This window comes from Anomaloglossus baeobatrachus, chromosome 2 (assembly GCF_048569485.1).
Source record: "Anomaloglossus baeobatrachus isolate aAnoBae1 chromosome 2, aAnoBae1.hap1, whole genome shotgun sequence".
In the NCBI taxonomy this organism is placed as follows: Eukaryota; Metazoa; Chordata; class Amphibia; order Anura; family Aromobatidae; genus Anomaloglossus; species Anomaloglossus baeobatrachus.
The window spans coordinates 694,056,708-694,066,132 of NC_134354.1; positions in this window are offsets into that span (position 1 = coordinate 694,056,708).

Sequence of the window (9,425 nt, forward strand, 5' to 3'; positions counted from 1 at the left end):
TGCAGGGGACGCAGGATGCATGCAGTTACGCTGCGGTGCAGATTGCAGCGTATCTGCATGCAATTACACAACGTGCGCACATAGCCTAATGGTGGTGTCACACATAGCAACGCAGCAGCGATCGCGACCAGCGATCTGACCTTATCAGGATCGCTGCTGCGTCGTTACATGGTCGCTGGTGAGCTGTCAAACAGGCAGATCTCACCAGCGACCAGTGACCAGCCCCCAGCCAGCAGCGACGCGTGGAAGCGTAACTAAGGTAAATATCACGTAACCAAAGCACTTTTCTTGGTTACCCGATATTTACCTTAATTACTAGCGTCCGCCGCTCTCACGCTGCCAGTGCCGGCTTCCTGTTCCCTGCACTCCTAGCCAGAGTACACATCGGGTTAATTACCTGATGTGTACTCCAGCTCCGTGAGCAGGGAACAGGGAGCCAGCACTGGCAGCGTGAGAGCGGTGGACGCTAGTAACTAATGTAAATATCGGGTAACCAAGGAAAGGGCGATGTTTACCATGGTTACAGCTTACTGCAAGCTGCCAGACGCCGGCTCCCTGCTCCCTGTTTGCTTCAGTTCCTCGCTCTCGCTGTCACACACAGCGATGTGTGATTCACAGCGGGAGAGCAACGTCCAAAAAATGAAGCAGGACATTCAGCAACGACCGGCGACCTCACAGCAGGGGCCAGGTCATTGCTGGACGTCACACACAGCGACAGCGACGGGACGTCGCTGCTACGTCACAGAAAATGGTGACTTAGCAGCGACGTCGTTGTCGTCGTTGCAATGTGTGACACCACCTTTAGGGTCATTTGACCCTCTTTTGGAACTTCAGGAGGGAGCTCGAAATTTCTGGGACTTCTAGTGCTAAGGGACTTGATGCCTGCACTGTCCGATCGCTTCTGCTATTCAGAGCAATGCTTCAATGTCCCTCTGAACACAAGAAATGCTGATCTCCTGTGAACGCATAGGAACTTTGTCATGTCAGCGACAGGGGTTATCAGATGACCCCAGGCTATCATGACAACCCAGCGGCGCCCAATAATGGTATTATGGGGCCACCAATGGGGGCTGGAAATAGGGCGTTCCTCGTAGGAGCATGTTAAATCTCGCTGTTAGAGATTGACAGCGGGATTTAACTAGTTAACAGGCACGGGTGGATGTTCCATCCACCAGTGCCTGTTAGCTGCACATGTCAGCTGATCAGATCAGCCAACATATGTGGGGAAAAATGCAGGTTTGCCATGTGAGCCTGCATTAGAGGGACAGACATGACCTTGGACATGCAGATACGTCCAAGGTCGTAAAGGGGTTAAAATATGACCCTCATCCTTATAGTCAATTGCCTTGACACTATCTGCTTTTGTGAACTCAATATGCTTTACTGTCCGAATTTATTAACTTTGACCTCCTCACCTTCTTGTTCTCATCTATAATACCGGTGAATCCTTACAGCTTGTTCACTGCCCGCTGTCAGTATTTAGAAGTCTGCAGCCACGCAGGGTGATTGTAGACTTTTATCAGAAAAACAGTCAATTCCTTAAGCTATTACTTGTTGATTATAATTTACAAGAGAAATTGGTGAATATCAAGATTACCAGATGAAGGTCCTCAGAGATGAATGACTGTTGGGCTATACTGGCTGTTCTTTCATGCGAGAGTCCCTACATCCATCCTGTAATACCGTAATAAACCTAATAATTACAGAGTCTTGGGCATTTCTAGAAAATACATACAGAAGAAAAGATTTACTGCATATTATTTTCTGGTAATAAATAACATTTTGATCACAACAAGAAGGAACGTGTTATGAAAAGTATTCTAACAATGCAATCATAGTCTGTGATGGCCTGGTGCTTGAAAAGACTTATTCCCATGTCTGGTGGGTAGACTGTGGTCATGTGTTTCCCCCTCTACACTATAAGAACCAGAAGCATTGGTTAATTCTGAGGTCAGCTTTGTTATGGGAGGAGATAAACTTTTTATATAAATATTTTTTTTACTTTTTTGATGCATTTGGGTGTATTTGATATGTTCCTGAGATAAAGAATGTCTCCTCTACCCTCTGCTTTTTAGTGTGACAACTATTGGGGCTCTTTTACAAATCAGTTTTTATCATTTTTGTGATGACCAATTTCCATACAGGATTTGACATGATTTTTTTAATGATTCAAGTCACATTGTCATCAGTTTTTAATCAGTTTAGATAAATGTTAACGTAACAAAAGGTATACACACTCAAGGTGGTCCAGGTGGGACCAGTTATATTAAGCTTGTCTAGTTTTTTCTGTTCATTGTTGCTACCAAAGAATGGTAAAGTCTGGTGACAATTGTTAGCTGGTGCAGTCTTGGTTCTCTTACTGTACCTCTGCTCTAAGTTTGAATCTACAACTGTGGCCCAAATTTTTGAGATTGGCAAATATTTTGGTTTACACAAAGTTTCCTTTTTCAAAGCTTCAGTTTTTCTAGCAGACCTAGCTGTAGTACCCGGCGTTGCCCGTGATAGTAAGTGTCTCTGTCTTTATACCACTCTCCCTCTCTCTGTCTCCCTCTCTGTATGTCTGTCTCTCTCTATTTTTGTCTGTCTGTCTGTCTCTATCTGTTTCTCTGTCTGTCTCTTTCTCTGCCTGTCTGTCTCTTTCCCTGTCTGTCTGCCTCTGTCTGTCTCTTTCTCTCTCTGCCTCTGTTTGTCTTTTTTGCTGTCTGTGTCTGTCTCTGTTTCTTTCCCTGTCTGTCTCCGTCTGTCTCTATCTGTATGTCTCTTTCCCTTTCTGTCTGTCTGTCTCTTTCCCTGTCTGCCTATTTCTCTGTTTGTCTGTCTCTTTCCCTGTCTATCTGTCTCTTTCCCTGTTTGCCTCTGTCTGTCTTTTTCCCTGTCTATCTTCCCTGTCTAAGTCTCTTTCCCTGTCTGCCTCTTTCTCTGTTTGTGTGTCTTTCTCTGTCTGCCTCTGTCTGTCTTTTTCTCTGTCTGTCTGTCCCTGTCTGTGTCTGTCTATCTTTTTCCCTGTTTATCTCTGTCTCTTTCTGCCTCTGTCTGTCTCTGGCTGTCTTTTTCCCTGTCTGTCTATCCCTGTCTGTGTCTGTCTGTCTCTTTCCCTGTCTGCATCTGTCACTGTCTCTTTCCTTGTCTGTCTATCTTTGTCTATATGTTTATTTTCCTTTTGGTCTGTCTCTGTCTGTCTCTTTCCCTGTCTGACTCTGTCTGTCTCTTTCCCTGTCTGTCTGCCTCTTTCCCTGTCTGTCTCTGTCTGTTTCTGTCTCATTCCCTGTCTGCCTCTCTCTGTCTGTCTCTTTCCCTTTCTGTCGGTCTCTTTCCCTCTTTGTCTGTCTGTCTCTTTCCATGTATGTCTCTAGCTCCGTATCTTTCCCTGTTTGCCTCTGTCTCTGTCTGTTTGTCTCTGTCTCTTTCCCTTTCTCTTAGTCTCTTTCCCTGTCTGCCTCTTTCCCTGTTTGTCTGTCTCTTTTCTGTCTCTTTTCTGTCTCTAGCTGTCTGCATCTTACCCTGTCTGTCTCTGTCTGTCTGTCTCTTTCCCTGTCTGTCTCAGTTTGTCTTTCTCAGTCTGTCTGTCTGTCTCAGTCTGTCTCTCAGTCTGTCTCTCAGTCTGTCTCTCTCTCTCTGTCTGTCTCTCTCTCTCTATCCAGCGCTCCACAGAAATCATATTACCTCACACATAAGCTGTCTTATGCTATAAATGTCCTTCATTGCCTATAGCAACCAATCAGAGCTGCTGTTATTGACCTGTAGCTTCCAGCTCCATTGACTTTAATGTAAGCAAGTTTTTTGGTGAATAACTGTAAAGCGCGGGGTTAAACTTTCCCCTCAAAACATAGTCTATGACGTTATCTGAGTCAAATAAGGCGGCTGTGCAAAATTTCATAATTGGAAATGCAACGGTGCGAATTCCTTTAGCGGACATACACACATACACACACACTCAGCTTTATGTATTAGATTTTGCATTAACTCTAGCTTCTTATAATGAGTGATCAGAAGTATTGCAAAAATCAAACTGCAAAGTTATTCCTTGTTATGAAAATTAATTTAAAATGGTTGTCAACTACTTGGATAACCCCTTCTCATTCCCCATGTTCGCCCCAGTTAAAATAATTCTTATACTGACATCCACTACTGGCATCGTTCCTGCTGTGTTGGCACTCAAGTTCCCGGGGCTCACGTGAGGTTGTAACATCAGTCGAGCCCTGTGCCCAATCACCACCAGCTTCACTGATCCCGCCTTCAGACGTATAAGTAATCAACTGGAAGTGAGTGGCCAGCCACAGATCTCTTTTCCTCTTCATTACTTATTCATCTAAAGGCGGGATCAGTGAAGTTGGTGGTGAATGGGAGCAGAGCTTTCATGACGTTACAACCTCACGTGAGCCTCGTGGATGCAAGACCCGAAACCACTAGAATGGCGCCGGCATGTGACGTGAGTATAAGCTTTTTAAATTTAACGGTGGCACACACTGAAAATTAAAAGTAGTTGTCACATAAACCTACTTTCCACTGTATTGTAAATTTGCGGTGAAGAAGGCTTCAGGTTACCCATGAAAGTCCAACAAGTGACAGGACCATCTCCTAAAAAAAGATGCCAATACAGGAATGGTTCAATACAAGTGCAAAGCTTATTCAGGAATGGTAGCAGGTAGACATGAATGCATGTACACGTGTGCCGCCCCCGTGGAAGCAGCCGAGCTGCTCGGATCCGGGTTCGCTGTGGCTCGAGGGTCTCCGGACCCGGGGTCGTGCGGCAACTCAAATGAAAGGGGAGGGGGGTATTTACAGGGGAATTGATATAGTTCGTGATGCCACAAAGGTGTACAGTAATTTGTGAGTACCACCGCTGCCGTTGGGAGTACCCTGGGTGATGAAGTGAGGCAGCAAAGGTGTCGTAGCCCTCCACGGGTAGGGGGGATGCTCCGGGACTCGGTGTGGGGTGCCGTGGGATTTTCTGGACCGTTTTGGATTGGAAAGTCCTATCCCCCTCGTTGCGCTAATGTCTCGATTTTTGAGCGGGTGGGAACAGATCATAAAGGCTCTGTTCTCCTCAGGTGAATTGTCGGGTTGCCTGAAGCTACTCCCCGACCTAGGGTCCGTGTACCCCGTCGTGCCGTCGGTCCCGGACCAGTGATCGTGCTAGGCTGCCGGCTATCCTCCTCGACAGGTCCAGGCACCTTGCCACAATCCCCTGCGACTGAGGGTCCGACTCCTCTAGGCTTAGACCACCGTCTGCAACCTAGACAGCTTCTCTTAGGAGCCACCGCTCCTGACCTCCTCTCACTCTCACTACTCTCTTCTCTCTCTCTCTACACTCCTCACCTCCTCTCCCTGATCCCCAAGGTGGGCAACTCTATTCCACTCAAGCTGTCCACTAGTGTGCCTGGTGGGTCTGGTACTGGGTGGATCTAGGATTTGATTTGCTGTTGGAGGCAAAACTGTCAGATAGGGACCCAGAACCATGATGGACTTGGAGCACTGCACGGAAGGGCAGTTTGTGCAGTACCCTGTGATGACCTGATGGTCCAGGGGCGTCACACATGCACAGTGAGGCAATGGCATTTGGAAACTTAGCTGGTGTCAAGAAGGGCAGGCAGCAGAGAAGCCACTTCTTATCAAGAAAAATATGAAGGATAGACTGACATTTTGCAAGAAGTACAGCTACTGAATTGCAGGGGACTAAGTTAAAGTTACTTTTACTTATGAAGCTCCCCTCAGACTGTTTGGGACATGTGGTAGAATGATTGTTTGGCTTTGGAGAAGATAAGGTGGGTGTTATCATGAATCCTTTGACATAACAGTACAGCATCCAGAGACCATTCATATGTGGAGTTACTTTTTATCCTAGGAAGTGGGCTGACAATTTTGTGTGAGATCACTGCCATGAATAAAGAGTATACTGTAAATATCCTCCAAGAGAAATTTCTCCATACAATCTAGGGGCAATCTGAAGAAGAACAATGCTTTTCCAGAATGATGGAGCCCAATGTCTCAAGGCAAAAGTGATAACTGAGTTGTTCGGTGAACAAAACATTGAAATTTTGAGTTCATAGCCAGGAATCTCTCCAGATATCAATCCCATTGAGAATCAGTGGTGGATCCTTTAAAAAAACACAGACATTTTGATAAACTCCAAGCACTTATTGATTTGCCTAGAACAGGGTGTTACGTCACCGCCGGAGTCTGCTCCAGCGACTTCTGCTCCGATCGCCAGGCGACGCCGTGTTCCTGCCGTGGATGGTGCTGGTGATGGGAGAGGAGTCGATGCCAGCAGCACTGGTGGGCGCAGGCTCTGCTCATCTACTGGGCTGGGTTATCTTGGGATCTGCAGTACCGCTGGCTGACTGTAGGTGGCGGGTGTCTACCAGCTGAAGTACCATCATTCAGCTACAGCTAATGGGAAGACACACCACACCCTTCTTATTCCCCCTCCTGTCTGCTGACCTCTGCCAGAGATAGTTTTGATTCTGGCTCATGTGCTGTTTGTTTTGTGATTCCTGTGCGCTGACTTGCTTGTTGTTGACTACCCTTCTGCCTGCTGTTTTGTACGTCGCTGCCCGACCCAGATCTGACCACTGCTACGTTTTCTGTTTACGCCTTTGCCTGCCGATTTTGTCCCTGTTCTGCTGTTCCTGGTTTGACCCTGCCTGATGACTACTCTCATCTGGACTGCAGCCTTCCACGGGTAGAGATCTCAAGGGCCCTGTGTAATTCCAAATCCCTGTAAAGGGGTTAAAGGGTTTCAGGGTTCTGGGGTCCTGCTTGGTGAGGGGCTTCCCTCTAGTCTGTCCATTACATCCTACCTGAGTCTGTTGATCCAGGCAGGTGTTACACAGGGGTGGGCAATTAAATTTCCCATGGGGCTGCATGAGAACTTGGCATGGTTTTAGAGGGCCGGACTAATATAATTAACTCAGTTCTACCCTATACTGTATATAGTATATATACTATCCCTTCATAAACAAACAGTAGGCTAAATAATTCAAAGATTCAATGACAATATGGAGGACCTAATTACATCATTAATTAATGATGAGATGATGATTTTAATGAACTTGTGATTGTAAATAAATAAATTACATCACAATATACTGCACCTGTAATAAATTACATCACTATATACTGCCCCTGTAATAAATGACATCACTATATACTGCACCTGTAATAAATGACATCACTATATACTGCACCTGTATTAAATGACATCACTATATATTACACCTGTAATAAACTACATCACTATATACTACACCTGTAATAAAGTACATCACTATATACTACATCTGTAATAAACTACATCACTATATACTGCACCTGTAATAAACTACATCACTATATACTACACCTGTAATAAAGTACATCACTATATACTACACCTGTAATAAATGACATCACTATATACTGCACCTGTAATAAATGACATCACTATATACTGCACCTGTAATAAATGACATCACTATATATTACACCTGTAATAAACTACATCACTATATACTACACCTGTAATAAAGTACATCACTATATACTACACCTGTAATAAAGTACATCACTATATACTACACCTGTAATAAATGACATCACTATATATTACACCTGTAATAAACTACATCACTATATACTACACCTGTAATAAAGTACATCACTATATACTACACCTGTAATAAAGTACATCACAATATACTGCACCTGTAATAAATTACATCACTATATACTGCCCCTGTAATAAATTACATCACTATATACTGCCCCTGTAATAAATGACATCACTATATACTGCACCTGTAATAAATGACATCACTATATATTACACCTGTAATAAACTACATCACTATATACTACACCTGTAATAAAGTACATCACTATATACTACACCTGTAATAAAGTACATCACTATATACTACACCTGTAATAAACTACATCACTATATACTGCACCTGTAATAAACTACATCACTATATACTGCACCTGTAATAAACTACATCACTATATACTGCACCTGTAATAAACTACATCACTATATACTACACCTGTAATAAATTACATCACTATATACTACACCTGTAATAAACTACATCACTATATACTACACCTGTAATAAACTGCATCACTATATACTGCACCTGTAATAAACTACATCACTATATACTGCACCTGTAATAAACTACATCACTATATACTGCACCTGTAATAAACTACATCACTATATACTACACCTGTAATAAATTACATCACTATATACTACACCTGTAATAAACTACATCACTATATACTACACCTGTAATAAATTACATCACTATATACTACACCTGTAATAAACTACATCACTATATACTGCACCTGTAATAAACTACATCACTATATACTGCACCTGTAATAAACTGCATCACTATATACTGCACCTGTAATAAACTACATCACTATATACTGCACCTGTAATAAACTACATCACTATATACTGCACCTATAATAAACTACATCACTATATACTACACCTGTAATAAATTACATCACTATATACTGCACCTGTAATAAACTACATCACTATATACTACACCTGTAATAAACTACATCACTATATACTGCACCTGTGATAAACTACATCACTATATATTACACCTGTAATAAACTACATCACTATATACTGCACCTGTAATAAACTACATCACTATATACTACACCCGTAATAAATTACATCACTATATACTGCACCTGTAATAAACTACATCACTATATACTACACCTGTAATAACTTACATCACTATATATTACACCTGTAATAAACTACATCACTATATACTACACCTGTAATAAAGTACATCACTATATACTACACCTGTAATAAACTACATCACTATATACTGCACCTGTAATAAACTACATCACTATATACTGCACCTGTAATAAACTACATCACTATATACTGCACCTGTAATAAACTACATCACTATATACTACACCTGTAATAAATTACATCACTATATACTACACCTGTAATAAACTACATCACTATATACTACACCTGTAATAAATTACATCACTATATACTACACCTGTAATAAACTACATCACTATATACTGCACCTGTAATAAACTACATCACTATATACTGCACCTGTAATAAACTGCATCACTATATACTGCACCTGTAATAAACTACATCACTATATACTGCACCTGTAATAAACTACATCACTATATACTGCACCTGTAATAAACTACATCACTATATACTACACCTGTAATAAATTACATCACTATATACTACACCTGTAATAAACTACATCACTATATACTACACCTGTAATACATTACATCACTGTATACTACACCTGTAATAAACTACATCACTATATACTGCACCTGTAATAAACTACATCACTATATACTACACCTGTAATAAACTACATCACTATATACTGCACCTGTAA